The sequence below is a fragment of the Netta rufina genome (assembly GCF_964035555.1).
Source record: "Netta rufina genome assembly, chromosome: 24".
Classification (NCBI taxonomy): Eukaryota; Metazoa; Chordata; class Aves; order Anseriformes; family Anatidae; genus Netta; species Netta rufina.
Window position 1 is genome coordinate 1,429,508 of NC_140148.1, and position 18,128 is coordinate 1,447,635.

An 18,128-nucleotide genomic window follows, 5' to 3' on the forward strand; every position below is an offset into this window, starting at 1 on the left:
GACTCACCTTGCCGCCAGCAGCTGCCTCCCCCAGCTATGCCCCACGGCCCTGGGAGCAGGTCCCATCCAGTGGGGGGGGACCACGAAGCCCCCATCCCGCTGCAAACAGCCGGGCAGAGCAGCTCAGCCCCGCCGGCCGGGCGGCTGTTTCCAGGGGAACTGCGAGGGGGGTCAGGGAGAGGTCTGGGCTGTTTTAGTCTTCCTGTAATACCCTTAATTGCTCATTTATTTAGTGCAATTAGTCCCAGGTGCTTGCTCTTGTCTGCGTGACCCCGACGGATGCTTCCCCAGCCCTGCTGGGCTATTCCGAGCTGCCGCATCGATCGGCTCCCGGGGCCGCGGCGATGTTTGCGTGTGGCTTCTCCCCCCTTCCCTGGCGCTGTCCCCCATCCCTGCCGGTGGCATTTCATCCCCGGTGTCCCTCTGTGCCCGCACGAGAGGGACAAGGCAGGGGGTGCGGAGCTGGAACCCCCCCAATGTTACGCCCAGCACATCCGTGGCTTACGGAGCCTGTTAAAACCAGCCTTGGGGACAGCCACCCGGCCCCGTGTCCCCCCGGGAGAAGGGGTCCCAGGCACGGCACTCCCCTCCCCAGGGGACTGATCCGTGCCGGGCGATGGGGGCGAGCGAAGAGCCGGCCACGAAGGGCAGCCAGGAGGTGACGGGCACAAGGGCAGTCCCTGTCGCTGGACAGAGCAGCTCCCTGAAAAAAAAAAACATAAATAAAAAATAAAATAAGATAAAACCTCCCTCCCCCTTTCCTCCCCCCTTTGCAGAAGGCAGAAACGCTCTCGGGGGCTCGCGGAGCGCCGGAGGAAACAATCCGGGGCTTTGTGGAAGCTCGGGCTGCCGTGAAAAGCGACGGCCCCAAAATGCTGGCAGGGGTCAGGCAGCTCGGGGCTCCCTTTGTCCTGCGGGCACAGCCCGGCCCTGGCTGGTGGCGGGAGCCTGGGGGGGGGGAGAAACCGCAGGGCCCCTTCACCCAGCGCCCCCCTCCCCGGGAAAGGCAGCGATGGGACCCTGAGTCACCGCCCGGACCCCAAAAGGCAGCGAGGCCCCGCGCTGGCAGCGTGACCCACATCGAGGGGGGGGTTGTGACCCTTCTGGGGGACCCCCGGCAGCTCCTGGGGTTCGCCGTGCCAGTGGCCAGCACGGCAACGTGCAGCAGAGGGCATTTTGGGGGTGTTTTTGAGGATATTTTGAGGCTGAGACTCCCCGGTGCTGCAAACCCCGAAAGTTTCAGCCTCCCCCTCAGCTTTTGCTCCTGGCTCTCGGCACGACCGGCCCCAACCCCGGCCCCACAGCTCAGCCCGGCTGAGCCAAGGGGAGAATTTCGGCAGCTGCCGTGGGGCTGCGAGGGGCCACGGGAGCTCTGGCTCAGCACCGTCGCCTGCAGCCCTCCCTTTTAACTCCTCGAGCTTCTGAAAGGGCCGGGGCTTTCTCTGCCAAATGCATTTCCATCGGTCCCCGGGTATTACTCCCCCCGTGGCTCAATCCCAGCATCTTCATTCCCTGGCATCGCTGAACCGCCGGGACCTCTCCGAGATGAAACCTTTCTGCTGCCTCTTCCTCCCTACACCCAAATCTCAACGCGCCGTAATTGTCTGCCAATTGATCCCCCAAATTCCCCGCTGACACGCATTAGGTTTAATTCGCGGATACCGGCGAAGAGGCAGCTCGGGGGCTGCGCGAATCCAGCTTTAACTCGTCTGCACTCAGCCAGATCACAGAGCAGCAAGCGAAAGATGCTGAGAAAGCCAATTATGAGCATTTTTATCCCTGCCTCCTGCGAGCCGGTCGGCTGAGCCGTCTAAAAGGCTCTTTGTCTGCCGGGGCCGGGCGCTGTGGGGCTGGGGGGACATCCGCTGGGCAGCCCCCGGCTCCGTCCTTCGCTGCCAGCCCCACGGCAAAATTCAGGTCCTCGAGACCCCCGCAGCCCTGGGGATCCAGCCCTGGGGGGGGGCTCCGGAGGAGGCGACCCCCCCTTGGCACCCTTCAGCACGCTCATCTGTGGGATAACTCCTTGCTGCCCCCCCAGATCTGGCTGCGCAGAGAGAGGACACATCCTGCCCTGTCCCCAGCCTTTGCTTTGCCCCAGGCAGAGCTGAAAATCATCAGAATTGCCCGTTCTGCAGCAAAACGTGCCCCAGGCAAGGTGGGGGTGCCCCTGCACCCCCCAGCCCTGCCCCGCACGGCCCCTCAGCAGCTGCTCTGGGGGAGCCTCAGCAGCAGCGAGCAGCAATAATGAGTCCGAGCATGAAACGGAGATGAAAAAACACTTTGGCTAATGGCTGCGCATGGAGGAGGCTTTGAAGTTTATTGGAGCCAGACTTTCCAGGGCTGAATGGGTCCCAGGGGATGGAGCAAAGGGAGCCGGAGCCCTCTGGGGGCCTCAAAAGAGCTCAGGTCCGTCAGCTCCTCCAGAGACAGGGGCTGGAGACCACGTCCCCGCTGGAATCAGAGCTCAGGACCACGACGAGGGGAGGCTGCGACATTAGGGACACGCTCGGGATGCGCTGCTTGAATGCTCTGGCACCGGCACCCCCGGCTTGTGGGGGGGTGCTCAGCTGATGTACAGCCCCCAGCAGAGGCATTTTGGGGTGCAGCTCCCCAGGGAGGCTCCAGAAGCAGCTCACACACCCACAGACTAAAAAAAAAAATAATAGTAATAAATAAAATAAAAATCCTCAGCCACGAAGGAGAGCAGGAGCCAGGGGCGCAGGGGAGCCAGCCGCGGCTGGGGTTTATTACGCAGCGATTAGCCCAGCCCGGGGCTCGGCGTTAGGGCCAGAGCTCGGTTTTCCAATTGTTGCTAATTGAGCAATCTGCCGGGCTAATGGCAGAGCAAATGAGAGGGGCTGGGGGGCGCGAAGCCCTTCGCATGTGGTCCCGGGGCTGAGAGGAGCCTCGGCGGGCAGGGAGCAGAGCCTGCGCCCCGCAGAAATCCGGGCAGCCTGGGCTCCGTTTGCAAAAGAAGCAGAAGAGGGGAAAGCATCTTTTCACCGCTCGGCTGAAGGGTTAATTCTCCAGGAAGGTGCTCGGGATGGGTGGCAGGACAGGGAGGAGCAGAAACCCCCTCCCCGAGCACCTTGCGCCAAAGGCAGGATGCGGTCACAGCCGTCCAGCACCAGGCACCGCCCCTGCGGCCGAGGGGAAATCCTTAAATCATTTAATTCAATTAAGCCTCGTGGCCTCTGCCGGTTAAACAGACTGATCGCTGGGACCTCTGCTCTCCCCCTGTCCCAAAGCTGAGCCTTCTTTTCGAGTGTTTTCCCAGGTCTGGTGGGAAGGAGGCTGAGCCCCGCTCCACAGGGGTCCATAAAAAATAAAGGGGTGGCACTGAACGGCCAGAGCCCCGGGGGCAGCATCCTGCCAGGAGGGTCAGGCACCGCGGGGATGCTCCGGGTGGGTTTTCTGGGGACCAAAATGCTCTCCAAAACTCGAAGGTGCCCCTCTTCTCTCCGCGCTCGCAGGCTGGAGAGCGGCAGCAGGATTTAAGGGGAGTTTTTACAGCCTCACCGAGCGAGCGCTGCCTTCCCTGCTGGAGCCGGGAGGGCTGCAAAGCACCGGGGGAAGGCACGGCTGCGGGGGTTTGGCTGCCAAAATTCAGGTGTGCAGACGAAAATTCAGTCGCCACCCCGCCGGGAGCAAAGGTGGGTCCCCAGCGCCTGGACAGCGGCACTGAGCCGAGCCTCGGCCCTGGCCCCGAGCAGCTTTGGGACGGCCGCACCTCCCCGCGTGGGATTTTAGGCAAGGAGAGGCTGAGGCTGAGCGCTCCCCGCTGAAATCCCCTCTGGTTTGTGGGAGCAGACGTGCCGTAAAAGCAGCGCGATGCTCGCGGCCGCCTGCCCCGGCGCCTTTACGCAGACATTAAAAAGCTTTAAACACGAGCTGCTAAGTAAATAATAAAAGCCGAAAAAGACTGGAGGGATTTTTTTTTTTATTTATTTTCCCCTAATAGAAGCTGCCTCCCCCCTGCTCCCGACATCCCCCATGCAAACCTCCCCGGTGGGGGGCTACAGCCCCGGGTAGGGGCTCGGAAGTCTGCGCTGCAGCAGCGTTGCTCCCTGGGGGCTTCAAGTGGAGGTTTTACGAGTGTTAATAAATATTGAGATTGTAGCTGTTCCAAACGCCGCTTGCCAGAAGGCTGGGCAGGGATTGGGGCTGCAGGGGGGGGGATATTTGGGGTTCTGGTTGTGGCGGTTCGGCAGTGGCACCCCTTGCGCAGTGGGGTTGCCTCCTGCATGCTGCCCAGAGCTCGGTGAGATGAATGAAGGCAGGGGAGTGATCGGGATGGACTGGGGCTCCCCATACAGGGCTTGGCCAAGGTTGGGGTCACAGGGGGCTTTGTACAAGCTGTCCCCATTGCAGGGCCCCATAAGGGACCCCACAACCTTCCTACAGCTCATCCCAGGGAAACATCTCTCTGCTGCAGGCAGCTGCCAGGGCAGAGATGCTCTTTCCAGAAGAACAGGGAGCAAAGCTGCTGCTTTTCCCCAAATCCCTGCCAGGCCTTAACATCTCTGAGAAACTCCACTGGGAGCAGATTGCCCCAAACCCACCCCGCTCTGCAACACTACCCGGGGAGCGCGGGTTAATCCGCCGTGGCAGAGAGGCCCTTCCTAGTGCCTGCGTGGTGGGGCCAGCTCCAGTTACTTCGGGGATGCGTTAACACGAGCTTTTTCCCAAGGTTTTCAATTTTATGGCATGTGGAGGAATGGTTAAGTGAAATAGGACACGTGGATGTTGGGCAGTTAAGAGGCAATGGGCTAGTGAAGTACCGTACTCAACTCACATGAGTCTGGCACGTACACAGCTGGCTGAGAGCCAATCAGGCTCAAGGACACGATGCCCTTGAGCGATGGGGACAGTCCCTAAGGCGGGACGGTGGCTAAAAGAAGGAGGAACTACCTGAAAAGAGCGGGAAATGTTAGCCAATCCTGAGCTTAGTTTTTGCAATATGTATGAGTTGATTATGTTCAAACTAGATAAAAGGCGACTGAGCTATCCATTAAAGTTGAAGTTCATTGTTCACTCATATTGAGCGTCTGTGTCTTCCTTCCGTCGACAACAAATTGGCGCCCGAACAGGGACCAGTCTGAACGGGATTTGGACACTGCTGGCAGTGATCCTGGGCCACGTGTTCGACGGAATAAGGGAGGAACTGGTCCTGCAACGCAGCCCAGGAGGTGGAAGGGACAAGAATCCCCGCACCCGCGTCGGGAAGGTGAAAGGGACGTGGAGTCCCCGCACCCGGGAGAGGATCCCGACGGTCACGCGTCGCCAAGGTCTGAAAGGTGAAAGGGACAGGAGTCCCCGCACCCGCAGCTCAGAAGGTGGAAGGGAGTCCCCGCACTCGGGATGAGCCTATAAAGGGTCCCGCCGGAAAAGCGCCGCCGAGGTCTTTGGAAAGGCTGTAACTGTATATATAAAGGTATGAAAAACAAGCGGCGTATAATTTGCTCAGATGCTTTTTAGAAAAGCGGAGTATTTTAGATATAGATTGTAGAAAAAGATTTGCCAGGGTTATTAGCATATGAAGTAGCGCAGGGTTGTTTTACAAATCCTGATACAGTTTTTTGAACAAACAGAGTGGCGTAAATTTGGAGATAAATTGTTTGGTGATGTTATTAATGATATTAAGTCTGCTAAAAAATTTATTGAAGCCTTGGAGAACAGTCACTAGCGCTTTAGCTACACATCAGGCTGAGCAGAGAGTCGCTGTTGCCGCTACAGAGCGACTGGGATTGCCGGGAAGTGCTGGAGCTGGGCATTGCCCACTGCCGCCTTCAGAGAGAATGATAACGCTGCCTCGGGGCTACGGGGCAATGGGAGCCTCCCCACCCCCCTCAGTCACCGCCACGAGCAGCGCTGCACTTGGAGTTCACCGTGTGGCGAGTCGGCACAGAGCAGAGGGACGGACATCAGGACCCTGCAGCCTGTCTGACGTAACCATGGAAGCAGCGGCGGCTGTGCTGCTTCTCTCTGGCATGTTTTTGATCTGTGGAGACCGTGCATGGCAAGGAGTACCAGCCAATGCTTTTGGAGGACCGTGTTACCTAGGGCGACTCACACTTTTCACTCCAGATTTACACTCGTGGCAGAACTCGACAAGGAGCAGAAGAATTAAACGAGAACTAAAAACTTTGGGTTCTGACTGTAATGATGATGTAGAATTGTGGGGTCCAGCAGAAAGATTCTTTGCTTCTTTGGTGCCTGGTGTGGGAACTGCACACGCTTTGACTAACATTAATAAGCTTGCTTGTTGGGCTGTTAAACAATCAAATGTAACAACACAAGTTCTTTCTGAAATGTCACAATATATGGAGAGTCTAAGACATGCTGTATTGCAAAATAGGGCCGCTATTGATTTCTTACTGCTGGCTCAGGGACATGGGTGTGAAGATGTAGAAGGAATGTGTTGCTTTTATCTTTCCGACCATGGTTAGTCAATTCACGACCAGTTGAAATGGTTAAGGGATCATATGCAAAAAATTGTAGTACAAGATAGTTGGTTTGAAGGTTGGCTTAAATCTGTTTTTGGGAACATGGGTGGATGGGTTTTGTTAGTTAAAGAGGGACTTCGCTTTCTACTTATAATTATATTGATTATAGTTGCTGCACGTATAATCTTTAACTGCCTAACTAAGAAACTAGAGCAACTCACAGAGAAGGTATTTGTAGCGCAAAATAAAAACGGGGGAATTGTGGAGGAATGGTTAAGTGAAATAGGACACGTGGATGTTGGGCAGTTAAGAGGCAATGGGCTAGTGAAGTACCGTACTCAACTCACATGAGTCTGGCACGTACACAGCTGGCTGAGAGCCAATCAGGCTCAAGGACACGATGCCCTTGAGCGATGGGGACAGTCCCTAAGGCGGGACGGTGGCTAAAAGAAGGAGGAACTACCTGAAAAGAGCGGGAAATGTTAGCCAATCCTGAGCTTAGTTTTTGCAATATGTATGAGTTGATTATGTTCAAACTAGATAAAAGGCGACTGAGCTATCCATTAAAGTTGAAGTTCATTGTTCACTCATATTGAGCGTCTGTGTCTTCCTTCCGTCGACAACAATGGCAGCTTTGCTGCCCTCGGAGCCACCCTTGTGAAAGGGTGAGGATCGCTCCCTGAGTGACACCAGTAGGATGGAGCGGGCTGGAGAAGGTTTGGGCCTGAGGGCTTGTGCCAAAGCTTTGTAGAGATGGAAATAGCGCCCAGATTCCTTTTTTAAAAATAAAAATAAAGCAAGAGGGGGGAAAATAACAGCAGGCAGTGTGGCTTGGTTTGATTTTCATATCCTTTGGGAGGTGCTGAAAACACGATTTCCATGGGTGGCTCTGGGAGGGCATTAGCAGAGCTCGGTGCTGAGCCACAGAGTTCATCTCCAGCACCTCGCTCCAGCCTCTCCTCCCAAAATGTTGGGTGCCGTCAGGGTGCTATCAGCCACCCCCCATGGGCACAGCACCTCCAGCCTCGAGCAGAGCCAGCCAGCACCCTCAGAGCCTGCCTGGGTGCCCGAGCACGATGCGGGGCTCCAGGGCAGCGCAGCAGACGGATCAATCGCTGCCTCCAGCTCCTCCGTCTGCGCCCTCCGGCCTCGGTGCTGCTTCCCACAATTAATGCAGCCTCCGAGCTGACCTGGCCAGCACAGGCTGCCATCGTCTGGTTCACATCTCCCTGGGGCTGCTGTCTCCAGCAGGGCACAGAGCGGGATGCTGGATAGGGATTGGGATGCTGGATGGGGATTGGGATGCAGGACAGGGACCGGAATGCAGGTGCCAAAGGGCAGCTCCTGCCCCAGCCCCATGTCCAACCTCTCTCTGACCACACCACAGATGGGGCAGGCATGGAAGATGCTGCTCACCCCCAGAACTACTCCACCACCCCAAGCCTGGACGTCCCAAGAAAACCTGCTGGGAGCAGAGGATGCAGGATGGTGAACCACAAGGCAGCCTTTGACATGGGGGAGCCTGCACAAAGGATCATTAAAAGCTTTCCAAAAGCTGCCCTGTTAAATTACGGCATCAGACAGAAGAGGAAGCGAGGGCTATTTCAGAAATCTGGAACAGGGAGTAGCTGCTGAGTTTGGGGTAAGTTGTTTATGCAGCATAATCAAGCCAAGTGCTCAAGCTGATGAGAAAGGACGTGACAGTGGATCATGTTCCCGTCCTCAGCAAAGACCTCCAGCCAAAACAAACTGAAATCTCCAAATTTAAGCAGTTGGGCAGAGGACATTTCCTATTTTTCAAGCGATCCCACACCTCTCAGAAATAAATGGGTGAAAAAAAAGCTGATTTCCAGGGGAGCTCCCCGTTAGCCCGTGAGCAGCAGGAGCTGCTCAGCCTTGGGGTCCTGGCTGCAAGGGGGGAAAATCTTGGGATCTTTCTTGGCAGCCACAGCAAGAAGAGCATTTCCTTTGCTCCAGAGAGGCAGAAGCCATCCCTTGGATGAGCCCAGGCTCGGCTTCGGGGCTGCAACATGCAGCCGTGCTGGAGCGCACGCAAAGAAAGGAGCAGGATGCTCCTTAATCAGCTTTCCTGCATGCTAATGGTTTAAATGCACCAGCTATTTTGTAATTTTGCTCATTACGCAGAGCAAGCAGGCACCGTGCCCACCTGCATGGGCTCCTCCGAGGAAGCCTGCTGCCCTTCCCAGGGGGGAGAAGTGTGCAAGGAGCAGCCATCCCCCAGGAACAGCAGTGTCGGTGCCCACTCCAGGCTGCTGGCTGTGTGGAGATCCCTCAGCAAGGGACGGGGATGGATGGAGATGCCTCTTCCACCCTGGGCGATGATTCAGCCCATCTGAGATGGGAATTGTCCTCAGAAGATTCCTGTCCCTCTCCGTTGACTGGAAGGAGACCAGGGCAGCTGCATTATTCATGGAAGCATCTCGGTCTGGTGCCGGAGGGGAAAAATCACAGCTCCCAGTGCTCGCTGAGCACCCAGCTCCAGCTCCAAGGCTCACAGCATGGGGCAGAGACCAAAGCTCTCCCCGAGCAGCACCCCTCTGCTGCTAACTGGGACCTGAGCACCCCAACCAGCACCCTGAGAGAGCAAGTGAGGGGAGCAGGATGCGTCCCTGGGACTTCTGTCCGTGGCTTTGATGGGAAGGGGAACCCAGATTTCTTGGGAGGCTACGGCTTTCTTACGAGCACCCCTTCATGGGAAACGCGCGATGAATGAATGAACAAACGAATGAATGAACGTTCCCTGCAGAAAAAAAAAAAAAAAAAGCTGCTCCGGCAGATCTGGGTCATCTGGTCAAGGCGAGGGCTGAGCTGGTTGAATAGCTCTGGTGCATCTCCCATCGCAGGGGAAGATAACGGCGATCCCACCCTGCTTCTTGGCTTGCTTCGGAGCAGGTTACATATGGGAGAGAGAGGAGGGAGACAGCCAGCGCTGCTTCAGGCCATAAATTAACCTCAGGGTTTCCTAATGGGACCCTGATTTATCTCCTGCCTCTGTCTGAACTAATTGAGTTCATTCCTCTCGGTGATTCATGCCATGGAAATGGGTTCCAGAGAAAATGGGACCTCAAGCGGCTTCAGCAAATCCCTCGCTTTATTAGCCGGGGAGCGGTAATGCTTTTAAAACAAGGAGATTTTCAGAAGCGGCCCTCGGCCCCCAGCCCATCCGTCACTGCCAGCAGCCACGGCTCGCCTTCCAGCCGGGGGTGCCAGGTCGGTCCCTTCCCCAGCTGGGGCTGCCCAGGGCTTCAGAGGAACCCAGAGGGCAAAATAAGTGGGGATCGTGGTCCCCCTGGCCCTGCTGGGATGGAGAGGAGGTGGTTTGGGGGCTCTGCCACCCCCAGAGCCAGCCCAGAGAGGGCCAAAGGGATCCCCTGCCCCTTCCTGCAGCGGAGGCTGAGGATGGGGCAGGAGATGGGAGAAGAAAAGCCGCCCTGAGCTGCTTTTACCCTCCTCGAAGCACTGGATCAGCACAAAGCATTGTGCAGAGCCTTGCTCTGACTCCTTGCATCAACGCAGCGCCACGCTCTGACCTACACCCCACCCAAACCCCCAGCCCCGAGGCTCCCCCCTGCTCCATTCCCAACCTCCAGGACCATTCCCTCACCCTCCTGCCTTTCCCATGCCTTGTTTGGCCAATTCCAGCCAAAATTCAGCCCGGACCCCCCCAAAACTGCAGGAGCAGCCCCTGGCTCCCACACCCGCACCCTGCAGCCACGGGCACGGGGGGGTTCGTCGTGCTCTTTGCTCGTGGTGGAGCGAGCACGGGGGCGAGCTTTTGGCGACAGCGGCCGCGGTAATGGTTTGTTTGCTTTCAGCATGTCTCGAGCCTCCCCGGGGAGTCTGCAGGCTCAGCCACGCATCCCCCCCCCCCGGTTCCTCTGCAGCAGCGAGGATCAGGCCAAGGCAGCTCTCGGGACAAACTAAACCACCATTTCTATGGGTGTTGAAGCATCCCATCCCACAGCAGCCTGCGGGGCCGAGGGACCTCGCTGAGGCATCGGCACCTGCAGCTGGGGGGGTGCCATGGAGATAAATCCCCCCCCGGACCCCCCTCTCCTGCTCACCCAGGTCACCGCTGCAAACCTCGGCAGCTGCGTTTCCCCTCTCATGTCGTGGAGCTCATTAAAGTCTTTCTAGAAGCCGGGAGAAGATTGCATTTACCAATTTCCTCCTCGTCCTCGGCGTTGTTTACTCGGAGAATTCCAGCAGGTCCGAGCGGCCTGCCTCTCCCGCAGCCAGCGCTGCTCATCCCAATCACATCACTTTTATCCAATTCATCTTCGTTTATCTGACCTTTGTAAAGCCCTCACCTGATTTCACCGTTTGCACCACCCAGTTTCCCTGCCTTTCCCTCCCCCGATTTGGGGTCACCCAGCGAACAGCCACCGAGCTGGCCGGAACCCACTGGGAAAGAAAATATTCTTATTTTCCAAAAAAAAAAAAAAGAATAAAAAAGCCACAATCGAGCCCACTGAGCTAAAGGGACAGGAGCTGAGCTGGCTCCGAGGAGGTCAGCGTGCCGGAGGGGCCAGAGCTGGCAGCACCACGCCGATGGGCCCCTATGGATGTTATAGGGTCGGGGGGGGGGGGGGGGCAGCACGAAGCCCCCGCGGCTCCCACCCGCTCCCTGCAGATGCTTTGGGCTTTGTTGCAGGGGCCCGCGGCTGGCTCATTTGCATAAGGAATGAAGGCAGCAATTAGTTTACCTCATCGTCTCAGCAGGCTGGGAAATTAGCTCCCTTCTGATTCAATCACAGTTGCTGGGAAGAGGCTCTGGAGACGCGGGGAGCTGGGGGAGGCAGCGGCCGGGCACCGGCTCTGGAGCTGCACCAGGCTCAGCCCGAGGGGACCAGGAGCTGCGTTCCCAGTCTCCCCAGTCCCACACCAGTACACCACCCCCACCCCGCTGTGGCTCAGCCCACGTCCTATATATTTATAGGCTTGCTTCTGCCAGACCCCATAGGGACGAGCTACGAGGGATCCCGCTCCGGGTTGGCATTTCCCTGGGGACAAATTGTGTCAGCCCCACAGCTTGGGGACACCTCCCATGGGGGGGGCAGATGGATTTACCCACATCCTTCACCCCCACCCAGCTCCCTGCCTCTCTCCCTCAGCTCACAGCGTGATTTTCCCCAATGATTTATTCCCTGCAGGACTCTGGATGAGGCTGGAAGGAGCGGCACAGCCCCTCTCCCTCTCCCCATCACGCCCCCGCGCTCTCCACCTCGAGGAGCACTTCGCTGCCAGGCGTTAATCAGCTCCCCCCCCCCCCACCTCCTGCAGGGAGATGGATGGAAATGCATTTCTCCCGACCACATCGCTGCTGCTTAATGCAGCCAGCCGAGCCCTGGGAAGCGCTGCCGCCACCTGCAACGCTTGCACAAAAAAAATAAAAATAAAAATAAAATAAAAAAAGAAGCCTGCAAGCTTTCTAGAAATCTAAGGCAGGAACAACAGCCTGATAACACCGAGAAAACTTGCTCTTTGTTAGGGGAAGTTCTACTTTTATAGCAGGTGCAGTGCCTTACCCCTCCCAGCATCATCCCCTTTCTGCCCCCACCTTCCAAGTCCCTAACTCAGCCCAGCCGGGCTCGGTGCCTGCATCAGCACGGGCTGTGCAGGGCCTCAGCATCCTCCAGACTGGAAGATTTGGGAAAAAAACAAGGGGAGGGGTCCCTATCAGGTGACACAAAGGCTGAAACCCCCAAGCAAGCTGTTCCCCCACCCCGGAGCTGGAAGGGGAAGCATTTGGTGGTGTCCCCATCCAGCGCTCCTGGAGCAGCATTTGGGTGCAGCAGCGGTCACTGGGGGGGGGTTCCCCAGTCTGGCTCCCCCATAACTCCCTAGGAACCCCCCCCCCCCCATTTCTCTCCTCCCCTTGAAGCCCCCTCCAGCCCCCCTTTGCCCTCTCCGGGAGGTTTCCTGCCCCACTTCTGCGCACGGATGCACACAAAAGGAGACGAAAAGGCGAGGATGCTGCGGCCGGGGCGTTGAAAGCAGTTGCCATAGGGACCGTATCTGCGAGCATCAGCCTGGGCTTCGTCGGAAATCTCAGCCTCCCCCCCTTTGTTTTAGCCCTGGCTGCAGCTCTGTGAGGAGCCCAATTGGGGCGTGAACCCCAAATCCTCCCCCTGTGCCAAGGGAGCCAAAGGTGGGCACCCGGTGGCTGGGGGAGGAAAACGTCGGCTGCTGGGGAGCCTTGGGGTGAATGGGGAGGGTACGGAGGGGGGAGCGAAGGGAAATGCAGCCAGACAGCTCCCAAAAAGCCGTACCCCTTGATGAAAGCAAACGGGGGGTGGTGACAAGGAGGGAAATGCAAGCAGACAGCCCCAGCGCGCTGATTAAAGGCGGGGGCACCGGGCTGACCTCGGGGGGCAGTAACAAGAAGCAGGTTTGGGGCCGGAGAGACCCAGCAGCCAGAGCTGCCCCCACACGCACACACCTCGTGTCCCCCAGCCTGGCCCCGAAAAGCCCCCAAATCACCCCAAATCTCAGGAGGAGGCACCTTTCGCCCTTGCTAAAGGCAATGGGAAGGGCTCATCCATCAGTGGGACAGGTCTGGGGGAACCACACAGCGATGGGAGGAACGGGGCCGCCGGGGGCTACTCGAGACCCCCCGGTTAGCTGACATCACCGATAGCATCACTGTCCCGACTAAACAAACCCAGCTCGATGGCTCACTTTGTTTCCCGTTTAGGGCTCCAAAATATTTTGCATTTTAATCAAAACCACAGGACACAGGAGACCCCTGATGCTGAGGGCATCCCACGCTCCCCTCCCAGCCCTGCGGACGGCGAGCCTGGGGCACGTAAAAGGAGCAGAAATGATGATATTTGAGCTCCCCGTGCTCAGGTTCATCCTGCAGCCGTGACAGCAGGGCAATGCCCGTCACACACAGGGATTTGGCTGCTGGGATGGGCACGAGGATGAGTTCATGAGGAATTGGTGAGCTGATGGGGTTTATTCCCCTGCTTCGAGGCGTGGAGAAAGCGTGGCAGGGCGCAGGATGCTGCTCGTGCTTCCAGCTGCAGCGGTGGCTGGAAGGGGGGGAGATTTGGCACCCGGTGCTTGGGATGCTCCAACCCCCCCCTTAGTTGCATCCTGCTCTCCTAGCCCGGTGCTGACCCCAGTTCTGGGCGAAAAGACCGAGCTACAGCCCTGCACGAAGGGGGCTCAGATCCCAGAGCTGGCTTGGAGGAAATCCCAGAGGAAAAGCTACTTTTGTCCCTGGGAGGTGGCATTCCTGAGGTGCAGCCCATCCCCTTCAGCTCACAGCCAGGCTGTGTCACCTCCTCACCCCAAACCGGGACAGGATGAACCCCTCCCTGCTCCAGGCTGGGGCTCGGACCCCCCTTCCCCATCCCCTGCCCCAAACCTGCCACCCCTTGCTCACTGCGGATGTCACGGGGCCGTGCCATAAACCCAGGGAGGGGGGTTAGAAATGGGAACTGAGGCTGATTTAATGACCCCGAGCCTTTGGGGCCAGCGACCCGGGCTGGCAGGATGAGCGATGGGCAGCGGGGCGAGCGCGGCGATGAATCTTGCTGTCGGGAGAGGTCCGGGACGCGGTCAGGGCGAGCGTGCAGGTGGCCACAGCGGGCTGAGTTCCTGAGTCTGGCAGCAAAGGGAGGAAAAAGGGGAACGGCAGCCCCTGGGAGGCGTCTGGGCCACTTCCTGGCAGCCAGGGGACGGCAGGAGGGGAGGCAAAGCGCTGCCAGCGCTTTCTGCTGGGCAGCTCCCAGCTGCTCGCTGGGTTTTCTGAAGTTTGGGCCAAGAAAAGCACCGCGGATGCTCTGTGGGGGACCGGCCAGCTCCAGGATGCTGCGTGATGTCTCCATCCCCGCAGCACCGTGCACTGGGATGGACGCAGAAAGCAGCCCTGTGACGGGCAGGGCAGAAAATCCCCTGATCTGTGGGCTGGCAGCTTTATTTTATGAATAAATAGAGCAACAGCGTCTCTGAGCACTTGGCAAGGAACTGCTCAGCTTCCCCGGTGTCTGTGAGGGGCAGGGATCAGCTCCCTGCTTCACACGTGGGGAAACTGAGGCACGGCAGAGTTAGCTGGAGATATTTCTAACACATCCCCTAACTCCATGCCCACCTGGTGTGATGATGGGAGAGGAGGGAGGCAAAATGCCCCTGGATCTTGTCTGGGCGCTGTGCGTGCTGGAAAGCAGCTTGAAAAGCAGCCCACAGCAGGCTGAGCACTGCTAAAATAAACATCCACTTCCAAAAAGATTTTGATTTTTAAAAAGGAAGGAAAAAAGAAAACACCGAGCCCATCTGAGGGTCAAGGGGAAGAAACCCCAGCCCTGCCTTGCTCCATCCTTATCACCGCCGTGGAGGGTTTGACGCTCGCTCATCTCCTCCTAACAGCAGAGCTCCTGATCCAGCAGCAGCAAACCCGAATCAATCGGTTCTCAAAAGCCAGGCTGGTGAGAAGAAAGCCAGCCCTGCTCCTGGCATGTGGAACCAATCCATACCTTAAGCAGAACAATATTGATAACGTGGCCGCCGCCGACATATTTATGTCCTTCCTTATGCGTGCCACGAGGAGAGAGAGTTTCTCCCCCCTGCCTGGCCCTGAGCAGAGCGTTATTGTAAATTGTACAAAATCGCCTCGCTTGCTCGGGGAGGCAAAGCCCGGTCTATTTTTACCATCTCGTGATTTTGCCATCGCTCCATCCCGAGGAGGGATCGAGTTTCCTGGACATCGTGGGCTCCGCTCGCAGGAGATTCCTTCGCTCGGCCCTTATAAGGCACCAGAGATTCGTCCCCGCCAGCACCGCGAGTCCCCCCCTGCCGCGCTCGGGTGATGGATCACGCTGGAAAGACAGCGAGAGGAAGGAAAAAAGGAAGGGAAGGAGGATGGGAAGCCTTGGGGCTGGAGATTAACAAGTGAAAAAGACAAGGGGTGGTGGTGGTGGGGAGGGGGGGGGTGACGGTTGGAGAGAGAGGCATTAGGAGAAATTACAGGCATGGAAATCGAGGAGCGTAATCGAAACCAGACTGGGACACTTTGATAGTAATGGAAATCAGGTTTGGGGGAGTTTGGGGAACGTCACATCCCTCCTGCCCTGCAGACCTGCAGTTGGGGTGCTTGGAGCCTTTGCCCCATGCTGGACACCAGCCTGAGAGGCTGCAGCCCCCCACCCTTTCCCCTCACTCCCATTTCCAAGCCACCGTGGAGGACACCCAGGAGCCAAAATCAATCCGTGATCTCTGCTCGGGACCTGCAGGCAGCACCAGGGGAGCTCCGTGGCCTCAATCCACAGCTCCTGGCCACACACCCCACATCTTCCCGAGCTCTCCTGGCTGCTGTGCACCATCCCCAGCCCGATGCTCGATCTCTGCATGATCCACCCAGCTCCATACCACCAACACCAACAGGCTGCGGTGGTACCGGTGAGTACAAAAGACACCGAGAGCACGCTGAGACAGCAGGAGCTTCTTCCCCAGGCCAGTGTGGGAATACTCAAATGGGTGAAAGCAGCCCCAGGTTTGGGATGCTGCCACCATCCGAGTCCCATCCCATGGGAACAACTCCCCACTGAACACAGGCTCGGGGTTTTGGAGCACTCCACACGTTTTGCAGGCTGCGTGCACCCCCTGAGCAGTTTTCCCCTGAATGGTAAAAAAATAAATAAAAATAATAATAATAAAAAAAAAGCTGCTGCGTGAGCCCGGGGCCACCCAGAGCTCCCCACAGAAGGTGCTCGGTGGTTTTTAAATCGCCGCTGAAGATGGAGCTGCTCACCTCATAGATCCCTGCCAGCTCCTTTGCGGAGAGCAAATGGGTGGTTGTGACGCTGCCAGAGGCACCCAGCAGTGGATGGGAGCGAGCAGCACGGCCACGAGCCCAGCGCACGGGAGCTGACCTTGGCCTCGAGCCTTAAAAGCTTTCAAGTGCCCAAATCCCACTGATCGACCGGAGAACCAGAGGGAGCCCTTGGCTTCCACCCGTGGCTTCGAGCTCTCTAGAGCCGGGCTTGGCCCTTGCCAAGTGGCTCAAGGTGCAGATTTCTCAGCAAAAGTGACCGAGGTGGTTCAAACAACCCAAAAACAATCCTCTCCTCTTTCTTTTTCCACTGCAGAAGAATGTGCTTTTTGTTCCCCGTTTGCATGAATTCCTCCCCGCCCCGCAGGGATGGTCCTTGGGGGAGGTGGCTCCTGGCAGCACGAGCCCCCAGCCTCATTTCCAGCCCTAATTCCCTCCCTGCTCCCAGCACAGCCACGGCCTTCGAAGCCCATCCCGTAACACGGTGGCACCCGCGCCCTGCCCGGGCTTCTCTTTGCCTTTTCCTTTCCCTTTATTTATGCTCTCCACGCTGGCTGCGAACAGCTGGGGCAGCACGCTGCTCTTTTCCCAACGTGTATTATTTATTCATCGTTATTTATAACTTACCATTACCGCGTCGCTGTCTTTGTCGGGAAAGTAATTACCTGTGCTTTTTAGTAAAATCAATAAAAAGTTTGAAGGCAGGGACTCGCGCCCAGTGTTTAACTCGTGCTATTTCTGGGGGCCCCACAAGTCCTGGTTTGGGCGGCTGGAGAGGATGGAAAACATCTCTCGTGTTTGCTTGGAGACCTCTGGACTTTGAAGCGTGTGGGAGAAGACCTCGACGAGCCTGAGGAGAGATAACGAGAGCTCGAGACGGGTGCTCTGGCCTTGAGAGGGACTTGATGCAAAACTTCCCCGAGCTGTAATTGGGCTCTTGCTAATTAAACTTTCCCGTCCCGGGGGAGGGAGGCACGGCAGGCGCAGCTGTGTCTCCCAGGGGTGATGTTTTTGCCGATGGGATGCTTCGCTTGGGGCCGCCGTGGGCTCGGTCCCAAACCAGCCCCGCGGAGGCGTTTTGGCCCCCAGCCCCTCCAAGCACATGCGAAGCAGCCGCGGTTTCCTGGGCTGCTCCGAGCCCCGTCCTCCTCTCCTCTCCTCTCCCACCTCGCCCCCCTGCTCCTCGGTTTCAGCCCCAGCCACGCTTTTTTTGCTCATCCCCATTTACCACCAAGGGCAAGCCCAACCAGCTGCCTGGAGCCAGGAGCCCCCCGCTGCTCCTCCGGCAGCAAATCCCCCGGTTGTGACTCCCCCAGACCGAAAGGAGGCCAGGAGCCAGCACAAACCCCAAAAGCCCTTTTTCTCCTTACAGGCAGCTTGCAGATGAGCCGTTCACCACCATGCTAGAAGGCAAACTCAGCCCTGCGCCGGTCCATGTGGCATCGACCCACCGTGGCCAAGAAGGACCTGGAGCATCACCAAGACCCAATTTTGGATCTCCCAACAGCCACGAGCTGTCCCAGGAGCTGGCACACGGAGCTGATTGTGGGTGGATGTGGCTCTTGGTAAAACTTGGAGGACATCACTGGAGGCTGTCCTGCAACCCCCACCGGCAGCCAAAAGGACGATCCCGGAGCAAATAAACCTCTGGAGCCTTTGGTTTTAATTCAGAGAGGCGACAGCAGACTTTTAAGAGGCTTTTTGTCATTGCGTGGAGCCAGGGAAGGGCCACAACCTTTCTGGGACAGAAAAAAAAAAAAGAAAAAGAAGCGGGGGGGGGGATTTAATAAAAAAAGCGCTGGCGAGCCCCGTCACCAAAGGAGCCGCGCGGGGCTGGGATGGGAGCAGAAGTTTTCACTTACCTTCGCTGGCTGCCAGCCCAG